This window comes from Halichoeres trimaculatus, unplaced genomic scaffold (genome assembly GCF_033239565.1).
Source record: "Halichoeres trimaculatus isolate MK-OKI-2021-1 unplaced genomic scaffold, fHalTri1.1 fHalTri1_scaffold_3, whole genome shotgun sequence".
Classification (NCBI taxonomy): Eukaryota; Metazoa; Chordata; class Actinopteri; order Labriformes; family Labridae; genus Halichoeres; species Halichoeres trimaculatus.
The window spans coordinates 36,030,977-36,044,536 of NW_027437181.1; the positions used below are offsets into that span (position 1 = coordinate 36,030,977).

At 43.8% G+C, this 13,560-nt stretch overlaps 1 protein-coding gene across 3 annotated transcripts in view; it reads right to left on the reverse strand.

Annotated features, from left to right (window-relative positions):
• Positions 1 to 12,629, reverse strand: part of znf536 (zinc finger protein 536) — a 265,410-nt gene extending 252,781 nt beyond the window's left edge. Inside the window, exon 1 of one of the 3 annotated variants that reach the window (XM_074666772.1) lies at positions 12,243 to 12,629. The gene's annotated coding sequence lies outside the window, so the exon portion shown is untranslated. Of the gene's footprint in view, positions 1 to 11,485; positions 11,994 to 12,242 lie in introns of those variants that run through there. The other 2 variants (XM_074666774.1, XM_074666775.1) reach the window with 2 other exon arrangements.
• Between the last annotated feature and the right edge of the window lie 931 nt (positions 12,630 to 13,560).

The following is a 13,560-nucleotide window of genomic DNA, read 5'->3' on the forward strand; positions in this document are numbered from 1 at the left end:
CATGCTTAATTTAACACTGTAGAGATTTGTGTGGTCACATAAATTTGGAATTAGCCAAAATGAAGAAGTGAGCCACATATCACCCCCTTGAAAGGATGCAAGCAGCATTTCATATTCCAAGGGTAATGTATTTAAGGCGCTGTTAAGAAATACAAAGATAAACTGTAAAATGGTTTAAACAGGAATTAGAAACTTGATAGAAGTACCAATAAAATTCCCAGAATGCTAAGGGCTTAAATCTATCATTTATTGGGGAAACTTTGCAGGGAAGCAAAGCAGCTCACTGTTTAGTCACCTGGTATACAAATTGACGCTGCTACAGGTGTCAGGTTAGGTGTTTAACAGCACACTGCAGAAATATCAAGTCTTTTTTTATTCATTGTGCTTTTCCCATTAGATTTTCTCCAAATATTCCATAGAGGAACTTAAAACTTTGTTCACTTCCCACCAGGACCCAATCAGTTGCTCAGGTGGCCACAATGCTATTTTTAACACTGCAAACAAGTCTATGAAAATAAGTTAATTAATTAATACATGGACCTAACCTTGGCCTTATGTGGTGTTAATGAAGAAATAGCATTAACTGAACATTTGTTCATTTTGTCTTCATTGTGCATATGAGTTTTTATGTTTTAAGTGACCAAAACAAACGAAACTAAACCTTACAATGTTGAGTTTTGAAGTCAAACGACAGCAGTCACATGTTGTGACCTAGCAGGGCGACAGTGGATGGATGGGCCTTTTGCCTCTAACAGCTTCAATGTGTCACCTGTCAGCCAAGCAAGCCACGCCTCTAACTGCATCTATGTAAAGCTCCTAACTTCAAAATCTTTAAGATGACTAACTAATAAAGCGTACCCCCTTGCAAGATGTATGAGCAGAGATATTTGGCTGTACATTTTCTATTTCTTCTCCAAAGGTTGGCGTTCTAACATGTGTTAAAGGGACTACCTAGGCTTTTGGAACAAGCCTCAAGTGGACACTGAGGGAACTGCAGTTTTTAGCATGTCTAGGGATGGGTACCTTTCACATTTGAAGCCATACGGTACCGATGCCTGGTACCTGGCAATCGGTACCGGTACTGAACAGTACCAATTTTCTGTACATTTTTGTGTTTATGGGGTAAAAAATATCAATTTGTTTAATAATAAAAAATATATATATTTTTTTTATTTAACATATTTGTTCTTCAATATATAACCTTGCAATGCTGTGTTCATTTCCAGTATGGAAAATCGCCTTCTCTTCCAGTCACTCACAGTCACAAGGATGCATTTAGGTACCTAAACATGGTACCTTTTGATTTTACGTGAATCGGTACCCAGTACTTTTGACAGAATTTGGTCGGTACCTTTAAAAGTACCTAATTCAGTACCCATCCCAAAGCACGTCTGCTTTGGAATCTTTTTTTTTTTTTTTTTTTTTTTAATATCTAAAGATTCAGCTTGTGTTTAACCTTAACTTTTGTTCAAAACTTCCTTTTCTTGTCTGGAGTTTGGTTAAAAACCTCACAGCACTGAGGAACTGTTTCACTCTGCAGAGTAAAAACAGAAAAACAATGAAACACTAAGTCTCCCATGTCCTCTTCCTGTTTCTTTTATGATTCTCCATTTTTGGGACACATTTTGAACGGCTGAACTCACTCCCACACTTTGAGCCTAACAGTAAATCAACAACATCATGGAAGCAAAACCTCGCCACCCAAACGCAGATCTGACAGCGCTGTTTACCAAAGCAGCCGACAGACAAGCCGAACAAGGGCCCGGGCACTTCCACTTAACTCTTTCCCCATTACTGCGATTGGTGTGAACGACACAACAAAAGAGATAACATGCAGTTCTGAGCTGACGAAAACAACTGCAGCGCACGATCAAGAATAATAATATTAAAAAAAGATACAGATAAAAACAAAAGATGAAGACAGGGAGAAGGCGGGAGGGGGGCTGCAGAGAGGAGATGGTGATGATGGGCTGTTTGAAAATAAAAATAAAAAAGCTGATCTGTGAAAACTGTTGGAAATTGTGGGAGATCTGTTAAAGGTTTCTCTTTCAGAGGGGGTGGGAGCACATCTTATGACTTAAAAAGACGTATTAAAGGAAAGAGCCAGGCGCCAGGGGAATTCTCCCACGTCGGAGAGCTCTCTTTTTAAATTCAACCCCGGTAATAACACAGATAAATAATGGATAAATAGTATTTAGCTCCCACCTTGAACAACACTTTTTAAAGTAGTTCATGAAAGACTGACAGCTCGTGGTGGGAGAACACACTTACACAAACACACGTGTGTGCGCATGGACATGTAATGTGTATTTTACCTAATTAAATAAAACACCAGGTGGGATCTGATGATTGTTTGTGAGTGTGTGAGAGTGTCTCTGTGTATGTGCTCTGACAGAAAAAGAACAAGCAAAGAAGAAAAGGAAAGATCAAATATTTTGGATGAATTTCATTATGTACACATTCATCATTAGCGGTTTCATCAGCTGCTGATGGCTGGTTGAGGCAGAACAGCAAGCGGCTGCACTAAGTACCACCAATATGTTTCTTTGTGAGGAAGACAATACATGTGGAGGGGTTTCTGAGTGAAGCTCATCTTTTTTCAAAGAGCATTACAAACATGTTCGGTCCATCACAGCAAACAAAAAACAAGAATAATCCAACGCCTGGTTAAAGTTTTACTATCAGGGATGCTGTACGGGGGAGGAAAGTTCAGACAGTTGACGGGCCCTAAAAAATATCCGACAATTCGCAGGAGGGATGTGGTGGGGCCAATTTGGATGTAGACTTTTTTTTAATAAAAACTGATCACCTCATGTGACTTTAATGGCTCCAGTTTCACCTTAGTGTTGTTTTAGGGTTTTGATGTCAGTGAGCTTTATCATATCTGTAGCCTGTATCTGAATAGTGAAAGATTCAAAACATCATGACCTAAGGAGTTTTGAATTAGACTGGTGCAGGGCTGTTTCTTTGCACGTAAAGTATCGGCTTTTATTTCCTTTCCTATTTTTACATGTTGGGAGTGAAATTCTCCTCCTCCCCCTGACTAATAATTTGTGTACAGTCCCTTAGTTCAGAGCACGTTTAAAAGAGGCCTTCTGTTGTCTTATGTTGATGATTTTCCGTAAAATGAAACACATAAAAAAGGATGTATTTTTTAGGTATCCTGTCCTCAAAACAGGGCAGAATAAACAAGTTGACATGTGTTTACCTTTAAAAAAATAGAAGCAACCCTTTGCGTCTCATGGCAGCTCTGCCTGGGAGTCGTGGTCGCGGCTGCACCAGGCGTTTACAGAAGGCTGTGTGTTTAAACGCCTGGAATGCTCATTTGCCTTTTGGGTTTACTTATTTACTTTTGCATAAATGGAGAACAGTAATGTGGTATTAAGGGGGCTTCTCGGGGGGAAAGTTGTGTGTGTGTGTGTGTATGTGTGTGTGTGTTTTAAAAATACAGGCTTCTTTAAATGCTCCCTCAGTCTGCTATATTAAGGAAGGTTGATGATTAATGCAGCATAGATCTAATTTCTCTTGATTAAAAAACATGAATTAGGAAAATAATGCCCCCCTCCCCCCACACAAACACGCACACGTTCAAAGTCATCAGATAGAAAATGAGCATCCAGGCTAAAAAGAGCAACAAATAATCACCAAATTCCCAATACCCAAATAAGAAATGTAAAATGCCTGCCTTGATCAAATGGAGCGCAGTAATCTTACGTGCCAGCCTCAGCTGTACCACCACTTCTGTCACTTGGAATAAAAACCTAAACCTTTCAGGGCTTTCGATTGAGTCTTTAATTCAGCCTGATGTGACATTAAAACCCTTTGGTTGACTTCCACTGGCTGTGACAAATGTACCAGCGCTTAATAGAGGTGTGCAGACAGGCCGGCATTTCAGTGACTTTTATCAAACTGAATTTATCAACGCAGGCTCCCAGGATCTGTGGCAGCAGCTTGTTCAGAAGGAAGCCCACAGATACCGTTAAGTACATCATCCCTCCTCTCTGTCTCGCTCCTTCTCCCCTTCTGCTCGCTGCCTTCCTCTCTGAGTGTTTTTTCCCCCCGCTCCGTCCTGTCATCACTCTGCCTACTGTATATTTATCTCTTTTCTCTCCGGATACACCAGGCTATGGATGTTGTGCTTTGTTGGCTAATAATAAGAATGCTTGCTGACTGCCAATTGTCGCATTATGCATTTCAAATTTGACCAAAAAGAGGACGAAAATCAGTCTGAGAATTTCTTTCTGAGTGTGAAAGCGTGAGAGTCTCGGAGCTGTGCTTGTAACAATCATGGCTCTTCAATGAAACCCTGTCAGATAAAGTTTAAGCAGAATCTTGTCAGGGCACAGAAGACATTACAAACATCTTATTTCACGCAAAAAGTTAACATATGTGAACTTTTTGTACTGCCACAAAGAGGACGAAGTGAATTCAGCTATATTAAAAAAAAAGAAAAAAGAATTTAAATGAGAGTCGGAAAACAGATTTGTAAAACCACCAGGTATAAAATAATCTTTAAGGTTATAAATGTAATAAAAATGTCTTTTTTAGTTTGTCTGATGAAAATGTGAGCCGTTCTCAGTTTTGTCTTTTTGTCATTTTTAACAGGTAACAGGCAAAGCGCAAGGATCTCTCAAAGACGGAGAAGTTTTACCTTTTTTAAAAGCTTTAACGGGAGTGTTTTTAGAAAACGTAAAACAGCAACCTGCAGGCTTCGTTTCCCAACAACCAAGAGGTGAATCATTGTCTCTTACGGTAGCCATGAATAGACTGTCAGATGATAACAATGAGAAGAGGGGTTAGAAAAAAGAGGTATTTAAGAGAAGTGACAGACAAAAGTGAGAGAAGAGTGGGAGAGGGGATGGAGAGATGACCAAGGCTGTGGTGAAAAGATGGAAGAAAAGAAGAGTGAAACGTTGGAGGGAGGAGTGCGATAAGGAGGCTTTTGAAGGGTCCTCTCAGATGCTGGGATTGCTCAGTTCAGCGCCGTCAGAGCCTCTGAGGTACTTGAACCTTGCCTGCCTTTTCCTCCACCTCTCTGTAGAGCTGCTGCCCTGCAGGCCACCTGTAAACCGCTTTGACACATGATCCACTCCCACGGATGTGGAGTGGAAACACACACACACACACAGATAGAGAGAGAGAGAGGGAGAGACTGCTTGCAGGCAGCTTAGCGCACAGACGCTCTCACACACCATCAACGTTTGGTTGTTTTTTAACATTAGCGCTCGATTAACGCCTGACTGTCCCACTTTTGAATTGAGGGGCTCTCGTAGCGACAAAGAGCCACCTGAAAGTCTCTGTCATAATGAGCTGGAGCTTTCTTTTTCTCTGTCACCATCACTTCTTAGCAAAGAGTCTTCAGCGAGACGGGACAAATGACCTGCTGTTATTATCCACTGTCCTCACGTTGGCGTTAAAGTGGGACTAGGAGGGTTTTAACCTTCGCCTCTCTGAGGCTGAGGGAGAACTGGAATTTAATCAAGCATTTAGTCGGACGCTTGGACACGGCTACAAATGAGTGTTAAACACAGAGAATGGACACTTGTAGATAAACGTGAGCATTGAAATGCACGTTATTAAAACAGGATTAGTAAAAATACAAGCAACATGAATATGCACATGCATCTGTAAGAAAAAGTAGCACTCAGTTTCTGCAAAAGAGAGGAGACTGAGAAAGCGACAGCTCCTGATTAGGCATTGTCAAAATATTTGCGACGGAGAATTCCAGCAGGCGAGCGCGGAATCAGCTCCTCTACAAAAGAGCCATCTTCCCTGAGTAACAAGTTGGTGCAATGAGTGTCGACAGAAGAGGAGCTGAAATCCCCCCCGGGCTAGAGAATATCCCGCTATTGTAGTCTTAACCCGCGAGACCTGGCGGGGAATGTACAGCTTTCACAGTCACTTCTCATCCTATTTGTAGCACTGCCGCTGATGTGTGAGCGCCTGGACCAGAGCAGGTCATAGCCCCCCTCTTTTATCTCTCCATCTTCCTTATTCTATCAAAAAAAACACCACCTTTGCCCAGTCTGACAAATTTTAGAGAGGGCATTCATCTGCATCATGTTATTTTCTCCATCTGTCCCCCCACAGCCCTCACACCAAACCACTTTTTTCATCTCACTTTTTTTTGTATTTTTTGTTCCACAAGGCAAGTTTCATTAAAGATCCAATTATGCAAATCAGGTGCAGGAGAGGCAGTTGAATATGCACTATAATGGTGTACAGTAATCGTTCGACACAATATACGGCATCCGGGGCCAGATTTACGAGCGCAACAGAACTGCAACGCCTCCATCCTTTGGTGAAAACCTCTTGATCATAATTAAAGGTGCAGGAGTTCTCTCCTGCATCCTCACCCCCCACCCCCTCCGTCCCTCTTTTCCTCCACTGTTTCCCTTTTTCTCTCTTTCCATCTCATGCCTACTTCTGCCTGCTCATTAGCTGAGGTCTGGGAAGTTTACAGAGGTCACAGCCGAGAGGTGGATCGGTTTAAAGAGCAGACATGACATACATGATGCAGTCAGTGATGATGTGTGAGGTGGTTATCAGACATAACCTGCCTCACACACACACACACACACACACACACACACACACACACACATATATATAACCTTCCATCTCATCAACACTGGAGGTATTTACCACAGTCTTAGCTGAGCGTGGCTGCATGTTAAGCAGCAACAATTCTCTGCTTCAGGACCTCTGATTGATGCCTGCTTGCCCGTTTGCGTTAAGCTGTTGTCTACGGGAATGACACAGCTGAAAACGCAGCGCCGTTCAACTCGTCAAAAAGGGAAACAGTCCTGACATCGCATGACGCATCCTTAAATCCAAAATGCTAACGAACTTCAAGAAAAAAAAAAAAATCAAACCAAAGCCAAACTCAATAATGCCTCAATGCCAAGTCGGCTCAGCGGGGAAGCCGGGCAAACAAAGGAGGAATATCACGGGTTGTGGGGATAAGGTGTTTTACATTTTTTCAGGACGCATTCCTTGTTGGTGTTATGTGAGCGCTAACTGATTACACAGACAGACAGGGAGAGAGGAAGAGCAAGGACGGAGCAACGCCCGGACACTGGACTATCTCAAGGCTGGAGTAACCCTGAAAACACACACACACGCCAACACACACATAAAGCTGAAATTTCCATATACACACTGTAATAAAACTTGCAGCACTTCTCAAACAGCGACCTGTGTGCGCGCTCATTCTCAGGCTTATTTAACACAGAGGAGTGTAATGGAGGAAAGATAGAGCCTTCCTGTGCCCAGTCCATGCCCACCTCTCCAGCTGACATCTTGTCTTCTCCCTGTCTTACCATCCATACCTCACCCGCCCTCACCCCCTCTCCTCCCACCCCAGCTGCCCAGACAGGCAGACGCTCCTTGTGATGGCACCCCAGCATGAAAGGACTGAGTCAAGCCTATCTGTCAGCACCTCATCTGCCCTACACGCTTTATTCTTAGATCAAAATGACGTCTGTGATTACCCCCCCTCCTCTCCTCCAACCCTTTAACCCCCCCACTCACACCCCCAATCACAATCCTTATCGAGCTCGCAGAGGAAAGAACATACCGGGGAAATATACAATCCAACTGTAAAAGAGGCATTCACACAGCACAATGCAGCTCGCACGCACACAACAGGAAACTGAACATAAACTCATTTCAACAATGACTGAGTGAAGCTGATCATCCATACGGCTAGATTTTAATTGATAGCATATTCATTCCTGCCTAATGGTTTCTTCCATATTTCCTGTTGCTTTTTTATTCATTTCAATAACTGATTCACAGAGGCAGCTTTTTTTACTGTCAGTTGTTCTCAAATTCGAACAAAAGCAACATGTTAAAAATAGCTGGAATAACAAGAACATGTCAAGCTCAACGACGGGAGCGCTTCACAGAGCAGATGAAGAAATAAGAGTCATCTCTTACAAATTCATTTCTGAAGATCAGACCCTAAAATGGGGGAATAATGCGCAAAGGTCAGCGGCGCTAACTTCATAAAACTTTGAGGTCATTCATCAATTCTTGCCCTATTCAATTTATCACCTCAGCAGAATGAATTATAATTGCCGATCCTAATAAAAGCTCAACACTGCACCCCGTGGACTGGGAGCAACGGAGAAAACCTCCAATTGGACGTCTCCAGTGAAAGATATTCAACTGTGTGTGTGTGTGTTTGTGTGTGTGTGTGTGTGTGTGTGTGTGTGTGTGTGTGTGTGTGAGCTTGTCATATTAGCCCCACACCGCATGTGAAACTCCCGGCCCGCCAGCATCTTCCCCGTTCTGGCTTGAACCCTTGAGATCAAGGTCATGGAGCTACAAGGCTCGACCCAGACTAACACCTGTGTGTTACAGCCCCTTCAACATCCCCTTCACACACACACACACACACACGCACACAGAAAGAATACATGTCCACCGCTGCCTTGCCCTGTTGTGGCCCGTGTGGAGAGCAGAGAGCAGTTTCGAAGCAGAATAGAAATGAAGAAATGACACAGCCAGTCTCCCAGCCTTCCCCCAGTAGGTAATGGGGAGGTGTGTGCGTGCATGTGTGTGTGTGTGTGTGTGTGTGTGTGTGTGTGTGTGTGGAGGGGGGGTTCACAATGACTGCACATATCAATTAATGGATGGCTGATGAGCAGAGCTGGCCTGATCTGGCCTGCCCACCACCGCCCTGATCCCAGCGGACTGGGAACCCTGGCCCTGCAGCCTGTACAGCTGGAGCCCTCCTCCATATAATTACACCAGGAGGTGATCAACTCGCCACAGTGAGGCTGCGCTGTGAGGAGACTGCACCGTGTCTCAGACACATATATCACCCATTATCGTACAGGATGCGCTGAATATTCTGCTGCCCTGTTGAAAATGCACCGAAGTTTTTTGTTCTCCGTGGTTTTGTGATTTTTTTTATACTCCACTTCACTTTGATTTCTGAAAGAGGGCGAGCTGCTCCTGCTCTACCTCCTCATTTGTTAAACAAGTGTGTGAATTTTCCTCCTCTTCCTTCTTTGCCTTCTTAAAACAAAATCTGATTGTGTACATGTCAGTGCACAAATAATTCACCGTGTGTTGAACTGACAACGCGGCGGCTTCAGTCGAGTGGGTCTCCTCCACGGTGAGCTGACTGACTGACTGACTGACAGCCTGGTGAAAAGAGGACTGATTTGATGCCATCCTTTGCATGCCATGCTCCCTCTCTCTGCCTCTCCCATCACTCCTTCCTCTCTCGTTTGGAGCTGAGGAGCGTGTATCGCCACAGTCAGTCACGGCCTGCAGCCCCCTTTGCTGCACTGACACAGGCACAGGTGGGAAAGCAACTCGTACAATCGCAGCGGCGGTGCAACAGTCTGCCTCAGAGGAACACATTTTGAGCTCCGTCGGTCAGAAAGTTGCCGCACACGAAAACACTCCTGCTCAACGTGTGTGTTTTCTTTCTTTCTTTTCTTTTTTCTTCTGCTGTAAATCTTACACCACCTCAAATTTAAAAAACACACACCTTATTATCTCGTTAACTTTCCACAAGGTAAAGACAAATAATGCCTGCATATTTTATGAGAATAAATTTGAATCATAAACAATTCTGATAATGAATTGGATAATTCATTATATTAAGGAGTGTGTAATATTGAAATGCAACCTGACAAGATGAATGCAGAGCTCAAAAGTAGGCCTAATGAATATTAAATGAATTGCTCGAACAAATCACAAAGGCCTTGACAACTAATTCAACACATAAAATTCTTCAAGAGGCCAGTGTGCAGAGCAAGGCCTTTTCTTAAACACTGTGTCTCTTCCCAAATATTTTCACCCAAAAAGAATGACAACATTTCAACTTGTAGCAGCGCAGAGGGGTGCAGCCCAGGGCAGACAGGTCTGTGAGCAGCCTCAACTGTCAGAGCAGTGGGGACAGTCTCATCTGTAATAAGGGAATGTAAGGAGCTGACAGAAGGGGTTTACGCCCAGACACTATTTCAGACATAATATCCGCCCTGTGTGCATACCATTAAACAACGACAGCATCTCATCTCACACAGATCATCTATTTATCCCCTTTTCCTGCACAATGAATCTGAGGAAGAGGCATCATTGTTTTTTGTTTTATCTTTTTTTCTGGCTCAACACAACTTGAGGGAAGGTTAGAGAAACAGGGGAAAACAACGTGGTAGACATTGTTGAGTATTTTAAGAAGGATGACATGTGTCTTCACAGCTATTGTGCAGCGCTGGGAGCTGTTGGAAGTGGCTGGATAACCCAGGTCAGATCACTCAGGGGTCAACTCGACTTCCAAGAAAAAGGTCCTCCCCACCCAAGACGCACGGTGAGACAGGGGATTACAAGCCTCAGCCTCTGCCACATATTACTGATAATTTCATATGGCCCTATCATATAGGCTTAGCACAAATTAGGACTTGTCAGCCACAGTGAGGGAACTCGGCAAGATAGAGATTTTTTAGCGCACGACACGCGCTCAACCTGCTGGATATTTCCGATGTCCTAAATTTACACACTGTTGTAAATTAAAAGAAGACAACGCGGAAACTCGTAATAAGGCACGAGTGCACTGACACATCACACACCCGACCTCTTCCATCCCTCAGAAAAATATGATGGGCTTATGGGCTCCGTCATTTTAAATTTCCACACTAACGGATGTCTATTTACTGACTCGTCTTAACTTTCCCCTCTCCTCTTGAATAGAAAAAAATCGCACATGCCCGCCGAATCAAAAAAAATGACACCATTTACCAGAAATATCAATTTCAGCTCCGCTAATATCCTCATGTATGACATTTACCCCCCTCGCCTGAATGCCATCGTAACGTCTCCTCAAAGCATAATGCAGGGGCTGCTTATTCATAAGAGAGGTCGATCACTGCACAAAATGGCAGGTCTCACCGGCTCTTCTTCCATCTCACAAGTTTTGACACATGGTGGCAAACGCGCCGGTAAACTTGTGTCTCCCTCCCGTACTCTTCAAACACAAGTGCCGGGTTTCGGTAGAAAGTTTTAGGTGTGAGCTCCTGACGGGAACAAGGCTGGACTTTTTATAAAAGTCCCCAACTGTTAAGCTGATTTGCTAATGCGCAATATTACAAAACTGTGCGCCCGGGTGCGTTTTACGCATACGCGATGTAAAGTCAAACACACAGCGGTAAACAAAACTTGAAATAAATAATTTTCCACAGGGATAGAAATAGTTTTTTAACGCACTGAGAAGCAAGGTGTCGAGCATCGCAGCCAGTGCTCAGTCTCTGCTGCTATTTTGTTCCTGTTTTGTTTTTTATACGACCGTCACACGCTACGGATAATTGCACTGTTATTTTCTAATCATGATTGGGGAGACATCAGGGGCCCCCGCAGCGATGCAACCGCACACACAACCTCAATCCTCCCCAAAAACTCACTTCCCGGCGAGTAATGCACTCCAGTAAAACCACACTCGTGTTACTATAAGCTCCACACTTCTTCTTACCTTAGAAATTTGGCGAAGCGCCGGCTAACTCCTGCGCGTAAAGGCTGCGTTGTGAGAGTCAGTGTTCATTGAATAATGAGGCATGTCCATATGATTTGACCGGATCATATTCTTGTCGGATGACGGGGGTGTTGAAAAGTGCGCTTCGGACCTGTTAAAGACAGTCTACTCCTCCATGCTCCCCGCCGCGCACACCGAGTTTGAAATGAAAAATACGGCTTTCTGACTTGTCTCCTCTTGCTTCGCTGTCCCTTTCTGTCGCTTGTCTGCGAAAGGTTAGCGTTTGCATTGATGCCGATCGCCAGGCATCAGCATATTCCCTTCATCTTTCAGCTTGGACTCCCCCTATCTGGTAGGTGAAACGCATTGTACCGTTAAAAAAGGCACTCCATTGTAAAAAGCAGAGCCGACTGGTTGGATACAGCCCGGGTCCAGCGCTATTCGCCGGGATAAAAAGCAGCTGGTGAGCCCAGCGGTGAAACACAAGCTCGATTAAAGAAATAATCCCCTCATCGTAACATTTCCCCTGGTACTGGGGCGAGAGAAAAAGCGGATTCCTTACCACCTTAGTTTGTTTCTGACCTTGAACTGCCCACAAACACTCTTTTATTTAAAATCTGCCCCCTGTACAGAACCATTCACACACAGCCAGCCTCGCCGCTCAGCCACTGTGCGTTCAAAATTGGCTTTGATAACAAACCCCTCCGTGTAAGGACACCCAGGTCACTAAATAACACCAAAAAGTAGAATTCCTTACCTCTAAATGTAACTGTTTCGAGTCTTTTTCCTCTTCTCTTCGCCTTAAAAAACTCCAGGATAAATGAGTGTTGCCTCCTGTGCGTCCTGAGCGTCAGTCACCGCTTAAGAGAAGTAATGAGTGATAAAAATGACGCTCATCTATCTGCACTGTAACCTTGTGGCGTATTTAATGTAAATAAGCCCCGTTGTGTTGCCAATCCCCGTGCATACAAACGCAGAAGCGCTCCTCAGGGACTCGCATTTGCCTTTTTTTCTCAATGTATTGACGATTTGTTCTTACTGCCTGGGAGCGCAAAAGGGAATGAACATAATTATTTGAGAATGTGATATATCAATAATGCGACTGCTCCACTTTGTGAATGAATGCATTTCTACACACCTCTCTGAAGATATTTCAAAGCGTCCACTCTGGATATAGAGGCAAATACTTTTTTTCCTCCTCTTTAATATTTTTCACACAGGAGCTCTAAACTTTAGTTGGCACAACTTTTGCGACGCGTAAAAAACACACGACAATAAAACACGTCCCGCATAGACTGAACCCTTCCTTGCGACTAAAACCTTCCTGCGGGATGGTTTTGATATATTATGCTTCTATAGGGGGGTGGAAGAGACTGAATAATGCAATTATAGATTCAGTGTCCCAGCGTTGACAAAAGACAGGGCTTCAATAGAGGCTTTGTTATAGGATTATATAATGATTATGGGGTAATTATGGGAACGGTTTGGTAATAATAAAAAAGTATCAAGTGCTCTCTTGCATGGACAGCTTGTTTTCTATAATATAAGTGCATGAGTAGAGGAGTGTGATAAGACAGACAGACAGACAGACGGTGCTGCTGACAGCTAGTGGCAGCATGACAGCAGACAGCCCCGATTATTCAAAATGTCGAACCGAGAGACACATTAATGCCACTGACTGAGATGCTATCAAATGTCCCCAGAACCGGACATGGGCCCACAACGGAATATCTCGGGGTCATAGCACGCCCCCCCACTCCCCAGACCCCCACCCTCCCCACCAAGAAAAAAACCCACTACACACATACGCACACACACACTCGCCCTCGCCCTCCCCCTTTCCCTCACCCCTCCACGCCGGTTGTGCCATGCTGTATGTGTCAGAGAGAGAAGCAGATACACATGTACATGGTCAGTCTGACACAGAGCACATGACGCTCCATCTGTGGGTGAAATAATCCACACCTTACAGCACATTACATGTAATATTTTCACTCATGTTTAGTGGTGAATTTAAAAAAAAAAAATCTTTAAAAACTGCAAAAGTCTGATTTAGTTTCACCTTTCTGCACATG